Raw genomic sequence first — 24,745 nt, forward strand, 5'->3', positions numbered from 1 at the left:
TGTGCTCGATTTCAAGCGGCACCAAAGGAGTCGCATCACTTAGCTATGAAGCGAATTCTTCGATATTTGGCTCACACCCCAACTCTAGGATTATGGTATCCAAAGGGCTCAGAGTTTGATTTGGTTGGATTTTCGGATGCTGATTATGCTGGTGACAAAGTTGATCGCAAGTCTACATCAGGCACATGTCACTTTCTGGGACGATCACTTGTATGTTGGTCTTCAAAGAAGCAGAACTGTGTATCTCTCTCCACTGCTGAATCTGAATACATTGCTGCTGGATCTTGCTGCGCTCAGCTTCTGTGGATGAAGCAAACACTCAAGGACTATGGCATTCATCTGAAGCAAGTGCCACTTTACTACGACAACTAAAGCGCCATCAAGATTGCCAACAACCCAGTTCATCACTCGAAGACAAAGCACATTGAAATTCGTCATCACTTTCTCAGAGATCATGTTGTGAAGGAAGACATTAATATCATGCACATCAACACTGAAGAGCAATTGGCAGATATCTTCACCAAGCCCTTGGATGAGAAGAGGTTTTGCAAGTTATGGTGTGAGCTAAATATCCTGGAATCCTCAAATGTCCTGTGATCAGGCACACATCCTAACACTTATGCATATGATGACTTAGATGTGCAACACACAAAGTAAAGTATATCTTCAATCAATGAAGACATACACTCTAAGTGTGAATACATTAATGTGGAATTTGAGTTTGGAGCGCCACGATAATTGTGCGCCGTGTCTGGGTCTAATACTTCCTATACGGTGGGTAACGCCACCACCAAACGTTCCATTTTGAAGTGTTTCACTCATGGCGTTACCTTTCAATATCTTCACATTTGGTTTGGCTTCGAACTCAACATGTCTTCATGATTATCTTCACTACGTTGATTATATAGATATATACATACTAGTGTTCTGTCCTCTACAGCATTCACTTATAGCTATGTCTTCTTGGTTGAATCTTTTGAACTAAGTGAATGTGATCGGACCCTAATCTCTCTATGCTTCCTATCTCAAATTCTATCTCTCCAAGTCATATGCATTCTATTGAAACTGTCGAATGTCTTCACTGTGTCCTTGTCAGCAGAAGATATAGAGACAATCATAAAGTTCGTTTTTAATGCTCATTCCTCCACATAAAATCCGGAGAAGCAGGAACGACCGCCCGACAATCCAGGCGTGCGTGGGACGTGGAACAGACTCAAAACTTCCGCAAACTGGTCACGCGTTCCTCAGATGCGAATCGCCAGGGGCACCTGTGTAATAGCACAGTGCCGCCCCTGAGCCTATAAATTCACACTTACCGCAGTCGTTATCTCCTTCTTCCACCCTCGCAAGAACCCTAGCGCCACCGCTAACACTCGACGACGCCGGCGACGAAGCGCTTCGCTGCTGCAACCTCTCCGACGCCGTCCTCACGCTGACTGCGGACATCGTTCTCTCCGCCGTCGCCGTAGGTGTCTTCCGTCGCCAAGTTAGGGCACGGAGGACTGAACTGTTCGGCATCATCTCCCACTTCCGTCTAGCAGTTCCAAGTGTGGTAAATAAAACTTCTTACAGCCCCGTTTGATCTCATGGTTCTGTCACTTTCTACCATAAGAGGTTTATCTTCACACAAGTTAGATCTCTCAATCTGCATCTCATAACATGCCTAGTATATTCACTTGTGCTTCATAAAGTAGTTAGATTCCTCACTTGTACTGATCTGTGGGTTCGTACAAATCTGGAACCAACTTCTTATCTATGAGTGAATGTCTTCGCACGATGAGGTCAATGTCTTCTAAACTGATTAATCTTCAAAACCTTCTGAGAATGCATATGACCTCTTCCCCTTCCCTCGCACCTTAATGCTGTCACGGGTACATGTCCGTGGAAGAATCCTTCGGTTCTCATAGTCTGCATTCATTTGCAGAATTCCTACAGCATCACATAAACTCTCCTGAAGCCAGTTCCTGTTGGTCCAGCAAAAGAAAGCCTTTGAAGCCTTTGAAAGTCTTGAAGCCTTTCAAGTTAAAGCTTATGGCTTCAGAAGCAGCAGCAAGGAAGGGGGGCAGACAGAGATGTGAAGGGACTTCCAAAGATCTGCCTGAAGACCTGGCAGAAATGTATAAAACAGATCCTGAAGAGAGTTATGGGCAGCGCAAGACCCGAATCCAATGGATTCGACGCTATTGGGCAGAACAATGGTTCAAATACCGCTTCGTCACCCAGGAGTATGTTGAGAAATGTGCCATCAAGAAGCCATGGGGGGACATCCTTTACAAGAATCTCATACCCAAGACCAGAGGTGAAGCCATTGCTCAAGGCTTCTACCCATGCATGGTCCGAGGACCACAGCCTAATGAGGCGCATCCATCGTCACTCCTCTGGTGTCATGACGACAATCTCTTCAAGCGCAACTTTCAGTTTGCCCAACAATCCGCGAAGCTGAATAAGAAGAAATTTGGGTTAGACTTCAACCATGGTCCCTCCGCACCAAGGGTAGATGGCACACGCTACGCAGAACCCAATGTCATCGGTCCGTTTGCCAATCTTGAGGGCCTCATCACCCACATCTTAGTCCAAGGGACTGCTGTGAATGACCCTCCAGCTGATTCTGAGTCTGATGAAGCTCCTGCTGTACCGAAGCCAAAGCAGACGAAGAAGCCAAAAGCTTCAAAGCCGGCCCCTGCCTCAAAAATCTCAAGGGCGAAGCCATTGGCAACTGCACCTCCTGAAGACAGTGTGCAGTCTGAAGACGTATCACGCGTCTCCAAGCCCCAGAAGGACAAGGTGTCTCAGCCACACACCGGCAAAGAGCTCACAGCTGCTGCCATTCTGCGCAGCGAAGCCATTGATCTATCAAGCGATGAAGATATTGGAGATGACGCTCTAGAGCAGCTTATCAAAAGCAAAGAAGAAGCTGAAATCTTCAACAATTTGCCTCTCTTTGATGTCGCCATCATCCACAACTTCATCGACGAATGGTTTGCCTCACCAGACATCAGCTTCGAAGATCTGCAGCTGCCTATCGGCCTCAGCGTCGCCTTCCAAGGCGCAATTGCTTCAGAACTTGCCATTGCTCAGCGCATTGTTGAGCTGAAGCAGAAAATTGATCATGAAAAGGCTCAGTTCAAGAAGCACATGGACAGGCTCAGCGTGCAGGAAGTGAAGAGCTTCAAAACCAAGTTGCATGAGCTCAAGGAAAATTTTCTGAAGAAGCGTGCTGAAGCTCAGGGCTCGCGTGAGCGGATGAGGTCTCTGGCTGAAAGATGTGTGCAGGCCTACAATGAGGCCGAGAAGCGCAAGGCACTTGGGCGTCCTGGCATCGACCCCAAGATGGCCGCAAAGAAAAAGAAGAAGGCTGTTCCAGCTGAACCAGAGGCACCAAGGCAAGAAGCTGTTTCGATTGTCTTCCCAACCGCCACGACTGGCTCGAAGCCAAAGAGCCGGTCAACCGCTTCAGAGCTCAAAAAGACACGGAATGCAGAGGCTGAAGCTAGGAAGAGGAAACACTCTGAAGCCTCTCCTTCTGACCCCAGCAAGAAGAAGCGCAAGATCAAGAAAGCTCGGGCTGCTCCCATAGAGCCCTTGATGGTTGAACCCCTCTCTATAGTTCACCCCAATGCAGAAAGACAACTGACAGTTCATGAGCCTGCTCCCACAGAGGCTCCTGAAGCTGAAGATATTCCAGCAGCCGACCCCATAGCTGTTGAAGACATTGGTCACCAGGACAATGTGCAAGATGATGCAGCCCTTCCTCAGCTTGAAACAAGCGAACTCATCAGCATTGGTCGTCCTCTGACGCCAATTGCACAAGATGCGTCATGGGCGGATCGCCCTCAAGAGGAAGAAGACATTGAGGCCCAGCCCACTCCAACCCCACAGGCGTCGTCTGCATTCCGCAGGCTTCGCAAAGGTCCAAGGCCTCAAGTCTATACTGAAGAAATTCCGGCTGCATCAGCCGAAGACAATGAAGAAGCACCACCAGAACCCACTCCCCCGCTCCATCAAGACGCAGTTCTCCAGGAGAACGTGCCTGAGTTTGTACCTCCAACTACATAAGCGGAGGCTGAAAATGTTGAGGCTGCCACAACACACACTGAAGCAAATGTGGAGCCCTCCCCACCAAAAGCTTCAGCAGACAGCGAAGCTACTGATCCAGACACTTCTGTTCCTGAGTCTGCTGCTGGTCCTCAATTTGATTATCATGTTGAGCACAGGCCTCATGTCCAGAAGCCAATCCCAAGGCTTCCAAGGTTCCCAGGTCCTGCATCAGCACCTGGCTCCTTTGATATCAATAGCTTCAAGGTAGATAACACGTTCTTCAACAGCTCCAAGAACCCCTATTCAAGGGAAAGGATTGTATCAGATAGGTTCTGGAGCTATCCTCAGCGCAGCTACTACTCAAGCATCCTATACAACCAAGGTCGCATCTTCCCGCACAAGCGCATTGAGGTTGAAGCCATTGCTGGTCTGCCATGTCTAGAGGAAGCTTTGGATTGCTTTAAGCAAGTGGGTCTGCTACAGTTTGTCATTGATGAAGAGCACTGGAATGAAGAGCTTCTGCTTCAGTTCTATGCCACCCTCCATATTAAAGGATACAACAGAGATCCGAAGACTTGGGTCCTGGAGTGGATGACCGGCAATGTCCATCATGAAGCCAATGCATTTGATATCATTGAGCTCACCGGCCTACCCACTCCTGACGAATTCTTCGAGGAAGGCTGTCAACTCCATGCTGAAGCTATTGAGAGCATATTCCAGAGGCCTGAACCAAATATGAGTCAAATGCTCTCAATGATGAAGCCATTGCCTCCTGATGCACCCTATCCAACTGAGTTCTTCGTTGAAGACCTTGAGTACCTGCCCAGGACCATATATCACATCATCCGGCGGACTCTCTGGCCCATTAAGGGACACTCTCCACATGCCAAGATTGAGGGTGCAATGAAGACTCTCATATTCTATATCCTTCATGGCAAATGCTTCAACGCACAGGATTTCTTCATACGCCAACTTGCAGCGTCAGGCTCAGATTTATTTGGTTTGAAATTCTATGCTCCTTGGGTGATGAGGCTGATCAAACTGCACTCTGCGATCTCGTATCAGCCCTCAGGCCGCAACCATCGGATCTTCTTACCAGATGTGGATACCTCCACTGAAGCTATATATCCTGAGCCTGCCAAGCAACCTTTAAGTCTTCAGAATGCAGAACACCAGAGCTTCACTCAGAATGATGAAGGTGTTGAAGCCATATCCAGGGTGTATCCGTTGGCTGGCACTACACGTGCACCACGCCCAGCATCTACTGAAGCCACAGACAGCACCAATGCTCAAAGACCCAAGAAGCGCGCTCGTGCCCTCAATGACCGAGAGCTTCTTGTGGCCCTTCACCAAAAGCAAGATAGGCATCATGACTGGCTAAAGCGTCAGATGAAAAGCCTCTTGGTGGATGTCAATCGTCTTTGAAACCTTGCCACCAAGAACGCTTTCGTTTTACACATGAAACCTGCCGTCGTACATGGAAAGGGCTCTCAATGATGTGTACTGAAGCTGAACTTGAAGAGGATGGCTTCACTGAGCGCTTCAAGTTTGACACCACACCTCCTAGAAGGGCTGTGATGCGAAACACACCATCACTTGAAGACTCTGAGTTTTCTTCATCTGCTGCCACAGTCACTGCCAGAATAATTGATGAAGAAGACGATGCTACATCACCGCCACCTGCTTCAGCACCTCCCAGCTCTTCTGCACCGCCAAACAACTCCAACGACCCTGCTGCTCCTGGAAACGAGTAGACACTCTATGTCTTCAAACCTTTTTGGTCCTTGCTGATAAAAGGGGGAGAAGCATATGGGTTGATAGTCTTCAAGCAGGTCCATATGGGCGGGTGCTTTATGTTTTGCTATATTTTGCTTCGTGGTTACAACTCTCGTTTTTGCTTCATTTGGTTCTTTGAGTTGTAACACTAAAACTCGATGGTCGTCTGCTACTCGTTTGCCACCCTGTATGCGAAGATAAATTCCGCATGTGCGACGATAAATTCCGCACTTATCTCATTCTGCAGACGTCCATTTTCCATTATGCATGTCATTATCTTCACATACTTTCACATGCATAGTGGATTGTCATCATAAGCTGAAGTGGATCTCCACAAGTACAACCTGCCATGTGCATTTGCATTCCAAAAGCAAATTAACTTATATGCACATCTTCAGGGGGAGCCCTTGCAACTTATGAAGACAATTCCTTATCCTTTACAATTTCACAGACTATATACCCCGTTGAAAACTTCAACTAGTTTGTCATCAATCACCAAAAAGGGGGAGATTGTAAGTGCATCTAGTGCCACCCCTAGTTGGTTTTGGAGTATTGACGACAAACCTAGTTGAGGGACTAATGTGTTTGTGAGAATTGCGGGATAACACAGGTTGAAGTCCCTCATTGATTCGGTTTTACTACCAGAGATGACCCCTAAAATGTATGAAGACATTGAAGACAAAGGTGGTATATGAAGATATTCACATTGAAGACTATGACAAAAGAAGACATGTTATGAAGCCTATGGAGCTCGAAGACTTAGATCTTTCGTAGTTCTTTTTCTTTTGTGTTGAGTCATAGGAACCACCGTACTGTTAAGTGGGGTCCAGGAGAACCAGTCAGAATGACTGAAGTGATGCCTAAATCAAAAACCTATGTCTTCGAGTGAAGACAATAAGAGCGAATCTTGTCCAGAGCCGGACAAGTCAGCTTTGCTTGTAGCCCAAGCAAAGTTGCCATGAGAGTTTAAAATCTGACCGTTGAGACACGTGTCAGTTCCTTAGTGATCCAGGGTCATTTCGGACAAATCAGGTCGGGTTGCCAAGTGGCTATAAATAGCCCACCCCCTACAACCATAAATGGTTGGCTGCTCAGATTTCAGTGCACGACTTTTGTCGATTGAGAGCAACCCACCTCGAAGCCTTTGAGAGAAAATTCCTAGCGAGGAGAAAAGCCCTAACCACCCATAGCCAAAGTAAATTGGGCATCACTTAAGTCTTCTTGTCTGTGTGATCTGAAGACTTATTACACTTGAGGACTGTGAATCCTCCAGACGGTTAGGCGTCACGTTCAGAGCATCCAAGATACATTGTGGATTGCCAGTGAACGAAGTCTGTGAAGGTTTGGGAGTCTACCTTGAAGACTTACCAGAGTGATTGGGCGAGGACTAAGTGACCTTAGCTCAAGGAGAATATGGTGAGGACTTGGTGTCCTGAACTGTGTGTTCAGGACTGGGTGTCCGGGACTGTGTGTCCTAAGGTTTAAATACCTAGCCGCTCCAACCAGACGTACAGTTGTCACAGCAACTGGAACTGGTCCAACATATCATTGTCTTCAACGAGTCACTGGTTTCATCTTCACTTTCTTTTTTTCTTACTGTTACTCATTGTGAAGCCATTGCATGCTTGCTCTATCTTTTGTCTTCACAACGTGAATGTATGATCTGTTTGGCTTCATAACTTCTTCCTACCTGATCCTTATTACACTGCAGCTGTTTATCTTTTGCTTTCACTCTATTGAATACTTGACTATGGCTTGCCTAGTGTAATCTAACTTCCGCTGCATAGTAATAGGCAAAATCTTCACTGTTTGTCTTCATAACTCCCACGTTTTGAAGACTTTCATAAAAATCGCCTATTCACCCCCCCCTCTAGTCGATATAACGCACTTTCAATTACGATTTCCGGATAACACAATTATAGCATGAACAATAGACAATTATCATGAACATGGAAATATAATAATAACCATTTTATTATTGCCTCTAGGGCATATTTCCAACAAGATAGCCCCGTCCTGGCCGGGACATTCCTGAGGTCTTCCAAAGTTTGCTTCAACTGCTTTATTTCCTTTCGTACACTTCCAAAGGTGTCTCTGCTCCACGTGTCTAGGCCTTTCGAAAGATTGCTTAGCTTTTGTTTCATATCTCCCACAGACGTGCATGGTGGTTCGGTGGCCCATTCACTAGTAAGCAGGTCTAGGTCTCGTAGTCCTTCATGTGATTCCCACATTAGCTCGTATTTAAAAGATCGTTGTACGTGCACCTTCTCTGAACAGCCAAAGTCAATCATCAACGGCGAATGATCTGATGTAGACCCCGCGAGATGTGAGACCGAGGCCGCTGGAAATTTAGCCATCCACCCTGTGTTAACCAAGGCTCTGTCCAGTCTACATTTAGTGTAGTTATCCCTGGAAACCTTCTTCTCGAAAGTCCAAAAAATGCCTTTGGAGCCCAAATCAAGCAACCTGCAAATATCTGTGGTGTCCCTAAATGCTTGGATCTCAGCATTGCTACGTTGTCCAACTCCCTCATGCTCTTTCGGACATAGAACCTCATTGAAAACCCCCATACACGGCCATTGCAGAGAGTTCAAAGTGCTAATGTTTTTTAAAACTGTCCACGTCTGATGTCTCAAGTGTGTTTGTGCCTCACCATACACACATGTCAGCCTCCACTTTTTCTGGTTATGTCCACGTCTTATTTGTTGGGTCACTTGGGTGCTCCACTATTGTTCGCCATAGGCCTTGCTGATCTGATGGAGTTGGTGTTGGCCCATGTATAGCGTGCCTGTCCATTGCTTTTTATGCCTATTTTTAATTCAAATCGGGATTGAGTACGTGATGATGGCACGTTGGCACTGTAATCTTTGTAGGTGTTCATCTCACACACTTTCGTGGTTTCACTTTTCCTATTAGAACACGTACATGACATACATCATATGTGCAAAATAATATTTTTACGTAACGCTACATCTTTAAATCTGAGCCGCTTATCTCTAAACTTAACAGTTCTTTACGTTTTAAATTATGTTCATATGTGAAACAAACTTATTTGCATACAAAAATATTCTATATTTATTTTAAGTTCATCTATATATTTAAATTAATTCTATCATATACAAAACTAACCTATCTAGATACATCATTTGGCCCAACATTTGGATGTGTGGCTTTCACATAGGAATCATTTGAAAAAAAAAATCCTTTTTTGTTAGTGGAAATGAGCTTGTATTTACTATCGACAAAACATAAATGTATTTATGCGCGGTTTCTCTAACATAGACTTGTATTCAGTATCCATCGGATAAGGATCGTGTACATCATAAATTTCTATAAACAACATGATTTGTTCACAAATGCTATAATTTGGACCGAACATGATCAATGATGCACATAATTTGCTTTATTAAATGAAGGTTACAATTCATTTCTCTATTTTAATGATAATCCATTGTATTTGGACATGGCAATATATACACGGTCAGTGTGGAACAAAATTTTCAACAAAATTGCATGTAGTTCTCTATGGAGTATGAAATTCGAGTGATCACGACAAACACCACAATATTTTTAAAGTATTTTGTAAAAAATAAGTAGGCTTTTAAAGATAAACAAATGTGGATGTGAATCGACCTTTCTGGAGGAGGTATTTAGCGTTCTCTCTGGCCCTTCAAAAATCAAATCCAAAGTCAAAATACACATTGGGAAACAAAAATGTTTCTTTTGTTTGTCAATGTCCATTTTGAATTTGGACTTGAAATTTTTAGGAGTTGTAGACAAACTTCTTGGGAACATTAACATCTGTTTCCAGAATTATTGAAACATATTTTTTTTTCTGAAATGGAATCATGTGAGCTTGTAGGAGTTGGTATCACTGGATATTCTCCCTATGTTGGAGTCTACCGAGTCGAACAGTCGGTGTAGAAAAGAAAATAGCTGGTGGCACATACCGGCCCAAAAAGCGAGCGAGCCATTAGTGGCTTGGACATTTGGGCCATCTCACGGTGGAGCAGTCGGACCTCCTCGCGGAAGGTAAATCCCACCTACTGCAAGATCAATATAGCCTTCAACTTCATCGCCACTGCAAATGGGCCAGTTCATCTAACGAATTTTCTAGTTAGCTCGCTCGATCATTGTACATTGTTTTTTCTTCTTATAGCAGTCTACGAACTGGACTAGTTTGCAATTCTATCAGTTTTCCTGGGTTTTTTTCATGTTTTATATTTTTGTATTCATCTTTACATTTTTTAATTTTCAATTTCCCTTTTTCTTTTTCCGATGGATGCTAATTTTTTGAAGCATGTTGTATATTTTATGTATACATATGGAAAAAAAATTCTAATACAAGTTGAATATTTTCAAATACATGTTTTGGACATTTTTTCAAATGCATGTTTAGCATTTCTCGAGCACACGTTGAAAATGTTTTGATCGGTCTGAAATATATTTTCAAATACATATTTGCACATTTTATATGAATTCATTTTTTCATTTTCAAATACACATTGAAAATTCTTTGAATGCTACAATTTATTTTATGAATTGTATTAAAATTTACAATACATTGTTTTAACATTTTATCAAAATGCCATGAATATATTTTTGAAACACAGGAATGTCTTTTTTAAGTGTTACTAACAATGGTTTGAATGGTACGAAATATTTTTTAATAATTACATGAACAATTATCTAATTGAGCATATTTTTAGAAAATACAATAAATATAATATTTGACACACGGGAAAATTTTCTTAATGTCATGAGCATTTTTTATAATACGAATGTTTATCATAAGTTTTATGAACATTTTCTAACACTGCATGAACATTTTTAAATGTGCGCAGCATGTTCTTCATAATTTATGTAATTTTTTGGAAATACTTTTATTTTAAAAAATTGAAATGTAAAAAAGCCTAAATAATAATTAGCAAAAATGAACGACCGAATAAACGAATAAATTTGTAACAGTGTTGGCGTTTTCTGAGCAATGCAGCGGTAGCAGCAAGCGAGACATAACTGGGCAAATTATACCTCACCTGACGCGAGGAGAAAGGTAGCATTGCTATAGAGAATCGATGTAGAGCTGGCCCAGGAACATCCTAAATTCTTTTTTATTTGTTAAAATAAATGTTTTCTATCGTTCAAAACTATTGTGTGTAGTTTTATACAGATGCAAAATATATTTCTGTCATTTTGCAAAATCTTATATAATATAGGGAAATGTTCATAATTTTAAGAAAGGTTCTTACAATTAAAAATAAGGTTCAATGTGCATTTGATTTTTTATTGTGTATTCAAAAAAGGGTTCAAAATATGTATTAAATAAAAAATACGTCATGGATTTCAAAAACATTTAACGTGTATTAAAAATGTTAGCATGTATTAAAAATATACCTCATGTATTTTCAAAACGTTTAATGTCTATTAAAATAAATATGTTAACACACGAACAGCTATAGTACTGGGCCGGCCAGATTGTGTCGTGATTGAGATGAGTGGATCAAATATGTCGCTTTATGCGAGATATAGGAGAGCAACTAACGTTCACACGGGGTGGCTTGAGAACGCGCTCTCAGATGCCGCCACGTGTCGCCCTCTGGGTGCTCAATTCAGATTTTGTTTTTTCTTTTTATTATTTTGCACGCATTTGCAGCTTTTTAAATAGTTTTTTCCTGTTTCTTTACTTTTCAGTTTTCACCGGTCTTTCTTTGCTTTTCGACAAACAAAAATCAATATTTTCGCCAAAAAGTGTGTTTTTCCCGTGAGAGGCATGGTTTTGCTTTCACAAGAGGCACGGCCTCTCGAAAACGAAAAAAATGCGTTTTATCTTTTTTCTTTTTTTCGTCGCATGATTTTGCTTTCGCGAGAGTCACGGCTATACCTCTTTGAAACGAAGAAAAAGTGTTTTTTCTTCTTTTTTTCCTTCCGTGAGAGGCACGGTTTTGCTTCCGTGAGAAGCACGTCCGTGCCTCTCGGAAACAAAAAAACACGTTTTCTTGTTTTTTTTATGAGAAGCACGGTCTTGCTTTCGTGAGAGGCACGATTTTGCTACCATGAGAGGCACGGCTGTTCCTCTCGAAAACAGGAAAAAAACATATTTTCTCTTTTTTTGTGAGAGGCACCGTTTTGCTTTCGCAAGAGACACAGCTGTGCCTAACGGAAACGAAGAAAACACATTTTTTTTCTCCGTGAGAGGTACATATTTACTTTCGCGGGAGGCACGGCCGTACCTCTCTGAAACGGCTTCCAGAAAGGGAAAGAAACGAGCTCTTGGTTTGGTTTTTTGTCCGTTTTTTATGAAAAAAAAGTTCATTAAAACCTATTAACATGAGATTTAGTTTTGAAGATCTCGGCGCGAGGAATCCAATGGTAAAAACGGTTTGAGATGTGGATGCATGGTTTAAGAAATAAAATATTTTGAATAAACGTATTTATGAAGAAAAAATGGAAAACTCTTACGTTGCGACAAGTGACGCACATACAACGTGCCACTTGTGATCTTTGTAAGGAATACTTCTCAATTAGTTATTTCGGAGATATAGGGCCCATAGATATGACTATGCAACCGCATTAGACACCAAAAATACAAGAATTAAACCCCATCAACTAACCCACGCGTAAGCACGACAGACATTGAGGTTCTATGCAACGCTTTAGCCGCCACTTTGCCCCAGTGGCGCCTGAAGCCACAGGGATGAGTCGGCCCATCTTGTCGCTAGTGATGTTTTATCGCCTTTTTTCACTAGCACATATGCCCGTGCATTACAACGTGAGTGAAAACTATTGTGTCCATGAAAACATCCATCAACGGCGCATGATGACATCCGAACGGTGCGAGCTGTTATCTGCAGGAAGGTGCACATCGATGTCTAGAAGAATGCATATCAGGTGCACATTAACCACGAAACGACCTTGCAATGACATCCGTCTGATCTGTAGCAACGTTGGTCATCTTAGCAGGTTCACGGGGTTGGCTTTGCAATATTTTTCATCGGACTTGCAGCAGCGAGGACCGTCCTTGCAACATCCGTGTCATGATTATGCAACATGGCGGTCCGAATTTGCAATAGAAAAAGGATAGCAGCGATTGGTGTTGCATGGCTAGATGCACCGGACGATCGGCCTTACATCGGTGATGCCCCGCTTGCAGTAGCATCAGTCGGGCTTGCAGTGTAGTGTTTCCATTTAACACAACGAAGTTTGATCAAAGTTGCATGTAGATCAAACAGGTATATTTTCAATAAATAAATACATTTTGATAGCAGCAAAAAGTTATTAAATAGAAAACATTTACATACGCAACTCAGAACCAAAATGCTTGCAGCACTGAAAGAAGAACTGGCATGTGCTTCGAACCACCCGCATGTCTAAATAAAGTCCAAGAAGCTTCTTTCTCTTGATAGAAGGGTCGAAAATCAGGAAAACAAGCAAGGAAAGGTATCTGAAACCTGGAGTCTGTATATTATACCTACAGAAATGGACCTGCTCAATATCTCGATCGCTCGTTCGTAGCCTGTGCGAAGGGTCGATAATTTGACGAAATGAGTGTGACATAGGATTCACCTCAACATTCCAGCAACATTTCCAGGAGTGTTATTTGACGCACTCTGCATCAAACAACGCTGTGACACACGGACAGCGCTGATAGCGCTGAGGTGGGCCTGTCCAATACGGCACTGAGCTTTTACACAAGTTTCGCTTTTCCTTTACTCCTTTCCGCCGTTACTTTTTAAAACCGACTGTTAGATATTGTACAGATAAAGTAAGATTTCTAAGATAACAAATTTTAAGAAATTTTAGAGACCGTTTGTAAACTTTAGAAAATGACTACTAAACTAAAGAATGTTCATATTTTCAGAAAAGTTCTCAAATATAAAAACATAGAATTAAAAAAAATTACCATTAAAAATATTAAAAAGTCAATAAATGTTCTAGAATACAAAACATATTGTGGAATTTCAAGAAAAGTTCTCAGAATTAAATAAACAATTCGTAAACCCAAAATGGTTCAGAATTTAAAATTATTCTATAAAACAATATTATTGAATAAGAAAACATTATAAATTTATGAAATGGTCTCAAGAACTAAATATCACCTCAAATACAAATATATTTCTTGAATTCAATAAAAGTTCAGACAAAATGGTTCAAAATTTACAAATTATGCACTAAAATTGAAATAAGATCTTGCTGAATAAAAAATACGAACATTTTTGTTTTGGAAATGTGACAATTTTTTGAAAAAATGATTATTTTTGAAATTTTTATAAATAAATTGCAAACACTTTCTGACAAATGCAATCATTTAGTAAAGTTTTGGAACATTTTTAAGACACTAATAGTTTTTCATATCTCGATGTTTTTTGAAAATTCTTTTCCTTTTCTAAAAAGCAAACATTTCTTGAAAATTGAAACCTTTTTAAATATTTGAATTCATTCTCTGAAAACCTGAACATATTGAATTGTTTTTTTTTACAAAATGTCATCTTTGTCCAAAATTCTGAACAATCTTTCTAATATTTATTATTTTAATAAATTAAAGTAAAAAGAAATGAAAACCCTAAATAAAACTCTAACAAAAAGAAAAGGTAATAAAATAAAAATATTATATAACTGTAAAAACCAGTAAAAAAGAGAGAGAAGATTTCTAATTCCAGCCTCTGTTTGAGATCTATGTTTTAACACTTTACGTGACATTTTAAATGCAGAGAGCGTCAAATAGGAGAACACCCGGTTTGCCGTTCTCTGTGTCAAACAGTGCTTTGACGCCACGGATCGAGTGCGAAAGGGCTGGCCCATTCTAGCGAGCTGGTTATTTTTTTCTGACGGTTTTTACCATCTTTCTGAAAAACCAAAAAAAATACTTATCTCTGAAGGTGAACAAATTTAGAACTCTGTTAATATTTAAAAACTGAATACTTTGAAATTCTGAACATTTTTAGAAAGTCAATTTTTGAATAAAGGTGTGTATTTCCAAATTTTGATCTGTTAAGAAAGCATGAAACATTTTCATGAACCTAACCATTTTCTGAAACCAAAAACTTGTTTTTAAATTTCTGATCATTTATTTAAAACACAAACATTATGTAAATTGTGAACAAATTTTATTTTTTTGTAAAAAATCTGAACAATAGAAAATGAAAACAAAAAGTAAAACTGGTGTAGAAAAACAACAAAAAAGGAGGAGGACACAATACGTTCCAGCATCTGTACTATTAAAGGGAAGGATGTATCTCGCTCCTTTAGTCCCTTGCAGTCATTAATGTGAAAATAATGTGGAAAGAGAGCCCCGAATCTTTTTAAAAACTGAGCTATTATGTAATTAATTAACACATTGTAATTAGGCATGGGGTTAATCAGGTTCATTTAAATAGAGATTTATCACCCGAATCAATTTGAAAACTGAGCCACTATTGCAATTAATCAGCTAGACAATTAATTAGGCCTACAGTTAATTAAGTCTGTTTAAATCAAGATTTTTACCAAGAGGTCTAATAGTAAAAAAACGTTGCTTCGTGGCTCGCCGACCCTATAATCCCTGAAGGGGTAACTTCACCGATTATTGTTTTCTGTTCACATGCCCAAGGTATGTCAACCGATTTCTCTACTGTAACGAAATTAAGCTTTCCATCTAAATAATCAACAAATCAAGCAGCAATAAAGGGTTAAGATGCTAAAGCTTTTACACTGTCACCCCATCTCCCTCTACTCAATGGTAGCCACGGACAACCAACGCCTGTCGACAACGCTGCGTTGATTGCTCATCGGCCACGGGTACAAAGGTGACTCCCCCACAATGACTATGCATGAAGTCTAAGTTGCCTACACCGGCGGCCGTGCTAGGTTGCACGATCTCCCTTATTATCCAGCAATGAGCAGGCGACATGACATGCTAGCGTCCTTATCCACTGTCGGTGTGTGACAAATGAAGGAAATATGCCCTAAAGGCAATAATAAAGTTATTATTTATTTCCTTATTTCATGATAAATGTTTATTATTCATACTAGAATTGTATTAACCGGAAACATAATACATGTGTGAATACATAGACAAACACAGTGTCACTAGTATGCCTCTACTTGATTAGCTCGTTAATCAAAAATGGTTGAGTTTCCTAGCCATGGAAATGAGTTATCATTTGATTAACGGATCACATCATTAGGAGAATGATGTGATTGACTTGACCCATTCCGTTAGCTTAGCACTTGATCGTTTAGTATGTTGCTATTGCTTTCTTCATGACTTATACATGTTCCTATGACTATGAGATTATGCAACTCCCGTTTACCGGAGGAACACTTTCTGTGCTACCAAACGTCACAACGTAACTAGGTGATTATAAAGGTGCTCTACAGGTGTCTCCAAAGGTACTTGTTGGGTTGGCGTATTTCGAGATTAAGATTTGTCACTCCGATTGTCGGAGAGGTATCTCGGGGCCCACTCGGTAATGCACATCACTATAAGCCTGGCAAGCATTGTAACTAATGAGTTAGTTACGGGATGATGTATTATGGAACGAGTAAAGAGACTTGCCAGTAACAAGATTGAACTAGGTATTGAGATACCGACGATCGAATCTCGGGCAAGTAACATACCGATGACAAAGGGAACAACGTATGGTGTTATGCGGTTTGACCGATAAAGATCTTCGTAGAATATGTGGGAGACAATATGAGCATCCAGGTTCCTCTATTGGTTATTGGCCGGAGACGTGTCTCGGTCATGTCTACATAGTTCTCGAACCCGTAGGGTCCGCACGCTTAAAGTTTTGGTGATGATTGTATTATGAGTTTATGTGATTTGATGTACCGAAGGTAGTTCAAAGTCCCGGATGAGATCGGGGACATTACAAGGAGTCTCGAAATGATCGAGATGTAAAGATCGATATATTGGACGACTATATTCAGACATCGGAAAGGTTCCGAGTGATTCGGGTATTTTCGGAGTACCGGGGAGTTACCGGAATTCACCGGGAGAAATATTGGGCCTTATTGGGCCATACGAGAATAGAGGAGAGAGGCCAAAAGGAAGGAGGCGCCCCCCCCTCTGGTCCGAATTGGACAAGGGGTGCAGCCCCCTTTTCCTTTTCCCTCTCCCCCTCTTTCCTTCTCTCCTACTCCGGAAAGGAAAGGGGAATCCTACTAGGACTTGGGAGTCCTAGTAGGACTCCCCACACTTGGTGCGCCCCCTCTAGGGCCAGCCTCTCTCTCCCTCCTTTATATACGGGGGCAGGGGGCACCTATAGGGAAACAAGTTGATTTGTTGATCTCTCCCAGTCGTGTGCGGTGCCCCCCTCCACCATAATCCACCTCGATCATATTGTAGCAGGTGCTTAGGCGAAGCCCCGCGTCGGTAGCATCATCATCACCGTCATCACGCCGTCGTGCTGACGGAACTCTCCCTCGAAGCTTTGCTGGATCGGAGTTCGTGGGACGTCATCGAGCTGAATGTGTGCTGAACTCGGAGGTGCCATACGTTCGGTACTTGGATCGGTCGGATCGTGAAGACGTACGACTACATCAACCGCGTTGTGCTAACGCTTCCTCTTTCGGTCTACGAGGGTATGTGGACACACTCTCCCCTCTCGTTGCTATGCATCACCATGATCCTGTGTGTGCGTAGGAAACTTTTGAAATTATTACGTTCCCCAACAGTGGCATCCGAGCCTGGTTTTATGCGTAGATGTTATATGCACGACTAGAACACAAGCGAGTTGTGGGCGATACAAGTCATACTGCTTACCAGCATGTCATACTTTGGTTCAGCGGTATTGTTGGATGAAGCGGCCTGGACCGACATTACACATACGCTTACGCGAGATTGGTTCTACCGACGTGCTTTGCACACAGGTGGCTGGCGGGTGTCAGTTTCTCCAACTTTAGTTGAACCGAGTGTGGCTACGCCCGGTCCTTAAGAAGGTTAAAACAACACTAACTTGACGAACTATCGTTGTGGTTTTGATGCGTAGGTAAGATTGGTTCTTGCTCAGCCCATAGCAGCCATGTAAAACTTGCAACAACAAAGTAGAGGACGTCTAACTTGTTTTTATAGGGCATGTTGTGATGTGATATGGTCAAGACGTGATGAGATATAAGTTGTTGTATGAGATGATCATGTTTTGTTGAAGTTATCGGCAACTGGCAAAAGCCTTATGGTTGTTTTTCTATTACATAAGATGCAAGCGCCAAATAATTGCTTTACTCCATCGTTATGCGATAGCAATAGTTGCAAGAGCAATAGTTGGCGAGACGACCATGTGACAACACATTGATATAGATCAAGATGATGGAGATCATGGTGTCATGCCGGTGACGATGGAGATCATAACGATGCTTTGGAGATGGAGATCAAAGGCACAAGATGATGATGGCCATATCATGTCACATATTATGATTGCATGTGATGTTTATCTTTTATACATCTTATTTTACTTAGTTCGGCGGTAACTTTATAAGATTATCTCTCACTAAATTTCAAGGTATAAGTGTTCTCCCTGAGTATGCACCGTTGCGAAAGTTCTTCGTGCTGAGACATCACGTGATGATCGGGTGTGATAGGCACTACGTTCAAATACAACAAGTGCAAAATAGTTGCACACGCGGAATACTCAGCTTAAACTTGACGAGCCTAGCGTATGCAGATATGGCCTCGGAACACTGAGACCGAAAGGTCGAGCGTGAATCATATAGAAGATATGATCAACATAGTGATGTTCACCATTGAAAATTACTTCATCTCACGTGATGATCGGACATGGTTTAGTTGATTTGGATCACGTGATCACTTAGATGATTAGAGGGATGTCTATCTAAGTGGGAGTTCTTAAGTAATATGATTAATTGAACTTTAATTTATCATGATTTAGTCCTGGTAGTATTAGCATATCTATGTTGTAGATCAATAGCTTGCGATGTTGCTCCCCGTTTATTGTGTTCCTAGAGAAAAATTATGTTGAAAAATGTTAGTAGCAATGATGCGGATTGGATCCGTGATCTGAGGATTATCCTCATTGTTGCACAGAAGAATTATGTCCTTGATGCACCGCTAGGTGACAGACCTATTGCAGTTGCAGATGCAGACGTTATGAACGTTTGGTTAGCTCAATATGATGACTACTTGATAGTTTAGTGCACCATGCTTAACGGCTTAGAATCGGGGCTTCAAAGACGTTTTGAACGCCATGGAGCATATAAGATGTTTCAAGAGTTAAAATTGATATTTCGTACCCATGCCCGTGTCGAGAGGTATGAGACCTCTGACAGTACTTTGCCTACAAGATGGAGGAGAATAGCTCAACCAGTGAGCATGTGCTCAGATTGTCTGAGTACTACAATTGCTTGAATGAAGTGGGAGTTAATCTTCCAGATAAGAGAGTAATTGACAAAGTTCTCTAGTCACTATCACCGAGTTACTAGAACTTAGTGATGAACTATAATATGCAAGGGATGACAAAAGTAATTCCCAAGCTCTTCGTGATGCTGAAATCGACGAAGGTAGAAATCAAGAAAAGCATCAAGTGTTGATGGTTGACAAAGACCTCTAGTTTCAAGAAAAAGGGCAAAGGGAAGAAGGGGCACTTCAAGAAGAATGGAAAGCAAGTTGCTGCTCAAGCGAAGAAGCCCAAGTCTGGACCTAAGCCTGAGACTGAGTGCTTCTACTGCAAAGGGACTGGTCACTAGAAGCGGAACTGCCCCAAGTATTTGGCGGATAAGAAGGATGGCGAGATGAACAAAGGTATATTGGATATACATGTTATTGATGTGTACTTTACTAGTGTTTACAGCAACCCTCGGTATTTGATACCAGTTCAGTTGCTAAGAGTAGTAACTTGAAACAGGAGTTGCAGAATGAACAGAGACTAGTTAAGGGCGAAGTGACGATGTGTGTTGGAAGCATTATTGAGGAAATCGTTAACTGGTAGCTGCTCGATCAGCTGGTGAGTAGGGGATTAATAGGCTAATCGGCCATTTAATCAATTAATCGGACGATTTATCGGGTAATCGACTACTCGGGGACCCTATGAGTAGGGATTAATTGGCAAGTTAACTGGTTAATCGGATGAATTCTTGAACAGGGGTTGGAAGTAGTTCCAAGAATGATATGATCATCATCGCACACTCCCTATGCTTTCGGGATTAGTGTTGAACCTAAATAAATGTTATTTGGTGTTTGCGTTGAGCAAGAATATGATTTGATCATGTTTATTGCAATATGCTTATTCATTTAAGTTAGAGAATAATTGTTATTCTGTTTACATGAATAAAACCTTCTATGGTTATACACCCAATAAAATGGTTTGTTGGATCTCGATCGTATTGATACACATATTCATAATATTGAAGCCAAAAGATGCAAAGTTAATAATGATAGTGCAACTTATTTGTGGCACTGCCGTTTAGGTCATATTGGTGTAAAGCGCATGAAGAAAATCCATGTTGATGGGATTTTGGAATCACTTGATTAATGAATCAGTAGATGCTTGCGAACCATGCCTCATGGGCAAAGATGACTAAGACTCCATTCTCCGGAACAATGGAGCGAGCAACTGACTTATTGGATATAATACATACTGATGTATGAGGTCCGATGAGTATTGAGGCTCGCGGTGGGTATCGTTATTTTCTGACCTTCACAGATGATTTGAGCAGATATGGGTATAACTACTTGAAGAAACATAAGTCTGAAACATTTGAAAAGTTCAAAGAATTTTAGAGTGAAGTGGAAAATCATCGTAATAAGAAAATAAAGTTTCTACGATCTAATCATGGAGGAGAATATTTGAGTTGCGAGTTTGGTCTTCATTCGAAACCATGCGGAATAGTTTCGCAACTCACGCCACCCGGAACACCACAGCGTAATGGTGTGTCCGAACATCGTACTTTATTAGATATGGTGCAATGTATGATGTCTCTTACCAATTTACCACTATCGTTTTGGGGTTATGCATTAGAGACAGCTGCATTCATGTTAAATAGGGCACCATCTAAATACGTTGAGACGACACCATATGAACTGTGGTTTGGCAAGAAACCAAAGTTGTCGTTTCTTAAAGTTTGGGGTTGCGATACTTATGTGAAAAAGTTTCATCCTAATAAGCTCAAACCCAAATCGGAAAAGTGCGTCTTCATAGGATACCCAAAAGTTACTGTTGGATACACCTTCTATCACAGATTTGAAGGCAAGATATTCGTTGCTAAAAATGGATCCTTTCTAGAGAAGGGGTTTCTCTCGAAAGAAGTGAGTGGGAGGAAAGTAGAACTTGATAAGGTAATTGTACCTTCTCCCGAATTGGAAAGTAGTTCATCACTGAAATCAGTTCCAGTGATGCTTACACCAATTAGTGAGGAAGTTAATGATGATGATCATGAAAGCTTCGGATCAAGTTACTACCGAACCTCGTAGGTCAACCAAAGTATGTTCCGCACCAGAGTGGTACGGTAATCCTATTCTGGAGTTCATGTTACTTGACCATGACAAACCTACGAACTATGAGGAAGCGATGATGAGTCCAGATTCCGTGAAATGGCTTGAGGCCATGAAATCTGAGATGGGATCCATGTATGAGAACAAAGTGTGGACTTTGATTGACTTGCCCGATTATCGGCAAGCCATAGAAAATAAATGGATCTTCAAGAGGAAGACAGACGCTGATAGTAGTGTTACTATCTACAAAGCTAGACTTGTCAAAAAAGGTTTTTGACAAAGTTCAAGGTGTTGACTATGATGAGATTTTCTCACTCGTAGCAATGCTTAAGTCTGTCCGAATCATGTTAGCAAATTGCCGCATTTTATGAAATCTGGCAAATGGATAAACAAAACTGCATTCCTTCAAGGATTTATTAAAGAAAGAGTTGTATATGATGCAACCAGAAGGTTTTGTTAATCCTAAAGGTGCTAACAAAATATACAAGCTCCAACGATCCATCTATGGACTGGTGCAAGCATCTCGGAGTTGGAATATACGCTTTGATAAGTTGATCAAAGCATATAGTTTTATACAGACTTGCGGTAAAGTCTGTATTTACAAGAAAGTGAGTGGGAGCACTACATTATTTCTGATAAGATATGTGAATGACATATTGTTGATCGGAAATAATGTAGAATTATTCTGCAAAGCATAAAGAAGTGTTTGAAAGGAGTTTTTCAAAGAAAGACCTCGGTGAAGCTGCTTACATATTGAGCATCAAGATCTATAGAGATAGATCAAGACGCTTGATAAGTTTTTTCAATGAGTACATCCTTGACAAGATTTTGAAGTAGTTCAAAATGGAACAGTCAAAGAAAAAGTTCTTGCCTGTGTTACAAGGTGTGAAATTGAGTAAGACTCAAAGCCCGACCACGGTAGAAGATAGAAAGAGAATGAAAGTCATTCCCTATGCCTCGGCCATAGGTTCTATAAAGTATGCCATGCTGTGTACCAGATCTATTGTATACCCTACACTGTTTTTGGCAAGGGAGTACAATAGTGATCTAGGAGTAGATCACTGGACAGCAGTCAAAATTATCCTTAGTGGAATAAGGATATGTTTCTCGATTATGGAGGTGACAAAAGGTTCGTCGTAAAGAGTTACGTCGATTCAAGCTTTGACACCGATCTGGATGACTCTAAGTCTCGATCTAGATACATATTGAAAGTGGGAGCAATTAGCTAGAGTAGCTCTGTGCAGAGCATTGTTAACACAGAAATTTGCAAAACACATACGGATCTGAATATGGCAGACCCGTTGACTAAACTTCTCTCACAAACAAAACATGATCACACCTTAGTACTCTTTGGGTGTTAATCACATAGCGATGTGAACTAGATTATTGACTCTAGTAAACCCTTTGGGTGTTGATCACATGACAATGTGAACTATGGGTGTTAATCACATGGTGATGTAAACTATTGATGTTAAATTACATGGCAATGTGATCTAGATTATTGACTCTAGTGCAAGTGGGAGACTGAAGGAAATATGCCCTAAAGGCAATAATAAAGTTATTATTTATTTCCTTATTTCATGATAAATGTTTATTATTCATACTAGAATTGTATTAACCGGAAACATAATACATGTGTGAATACATAGACAAACGAAGTGTCACTAGTATGCCTCTACTTGACTAGCTCGTTAATCGAAGATGGTTGAGTTTCCTAGCCATGGACATGAGTTGTCATTTGATTAATGGGATCACATCATTAGGAGAATGATGTGATTGACTTGACCCATTCTGTTAGCTTAGCACTTGATCGTTTAGTATGTTGCTATTGCTTTCTTCATGACTTATACATGTTCCTATGACTATGAGATTATGCAACCCCCGTTTACCGGAGGAACACTTTGTGTGCTACCAAACGTCACAACGTAACTGGGTGATTATAAAGGTGCTCTACAGGTGTCTCCAAAGATACTTGTTGGGTTGGTGTATTTTGAGATTAGGATTTGTCACTTCGATTGTCGGAGAGGTATCTCGAGGCCCACTCGGTAATGCACATCACTATAAGCCTTCCAAGCATTATAACTAATGAGTTAGTTACGGGATGATGTATTACGGAACGAGTAAAGAGACTTGCCAGTAACGAGATTGAACTAGGTATTGAGATACCGACGATCGAATCTCGGGCAAGTAACATACCGATGACAAAGGGAACAACGTATGTTGTTATGCGGTTTGACCGATAAAGATCTTCGTAGAATATGTGGGAGCCAATATGAGCATCCAGGTTCCGCTATTGGTTATTGGCCGGAGATGTGTCTCGGTCATGTCTACATAGTTCTCGAACCCGTAGGGTCCGCACGCTTAAAGTTTCGGTAATGATTGTATTATGAGTTTATGCGATTTGATGTACCGAAGATAGTTCGGAGTCCCGGATGAGATCGGGGACATGACGAGGAGTCTCGAAATGGCCGAGACGTAAAGATCGATATATTGGACGACTATATTCGGACATCGGAAAGGTTCCAAGTGATTAGGGTATTTTCGGAGTATCGGGGAGTTACGGGAATTCACCGGGAGAAGTATTGGGCCTTATTGGGCCATACGAGAATAGAGGAGAGAGGCCAAAAGGAAGGAGGCGCGCGCCCCCCTCTGGTCCGAATTGGACAAGGGGTGCATCCCCCTTTTCCTTTTCCCTCTCCCCCTCTTTCCTTCTCTCCTACTCCAGAAAGGAAAAGGGAATCCTACTAGGACTTGGGAGTCCTAGTAGGACTCCCCACACTTGGCGCGCCCCCTCTAGGCCGGCCTCTCCCTCCCTCCTTTATATACGGGGGCAGGGGGGCACCTCTAGGGACACAAGTTGATCTGTTGATCTCTCCCGGCCGTGTGTGGTGCCCCCCTCCACCATAATCCACCTCGATCATATCGTAGTAGGTGCTTAGGCGAAGCCCTGCGTCGGTAGCATCATCATCACCGTCATCACGCCGTCGTGCTGACGGAACTCTCCCTCGAAGCTCTGCTGGATCGAAATTCGTGGGACGTCATCGAGCTGAATGTGTGCTGAAATCGGAGGTGCCGTATGTTCGGTACTTGGATCGGTCGGACCGTGAAGACGTACGACTACATCAACCGCGTTGTGCTAACGCTTCCGCTTTCGGTCTACGAGGGTACGTGGACACACTCTCCCCTCTCGTTGCTATGCATCACCATGATCCTGTGTGTGCATAGGAAAATTTTGAAATTACTACGTTCCCCAACAACAAAGTCCAAGGAAACCTAGGTGGTTGGTTGGACGACGGCCGTTGAGGATTAGATCTTAAACCCGACATCACCTCTCATCTTGCCACCCTTCTCCTGACAGGAGCTGGTAGCCACCAACCTTGTCATGGTACTGTTGACGCCACTGTGCCGAGGACAATTGGTCACACGCCACCGTGGCGGATCCATGAATTCAAATTACCAGGGGTGGAAATTCGACTCAAGAAATGTGAAGCAGATGCTCTCCGAAAA

Source organism: Triticum urartu, chromosome 7A (genome assembly GCF_056163025.1).
Source record: "Triticum urartu cultivar PI428250 chromosome 7A, HENAU_Tu73, whole genome shotgun sequence".
In the NCBI taxonomy this organism is placed as follows: domain Eukaryota; kingdom Viridiplantae; phylum Streptophyta; class Magnoliopsida; order Poales; family Poaceae; genus Triticum; species Triticum urartu.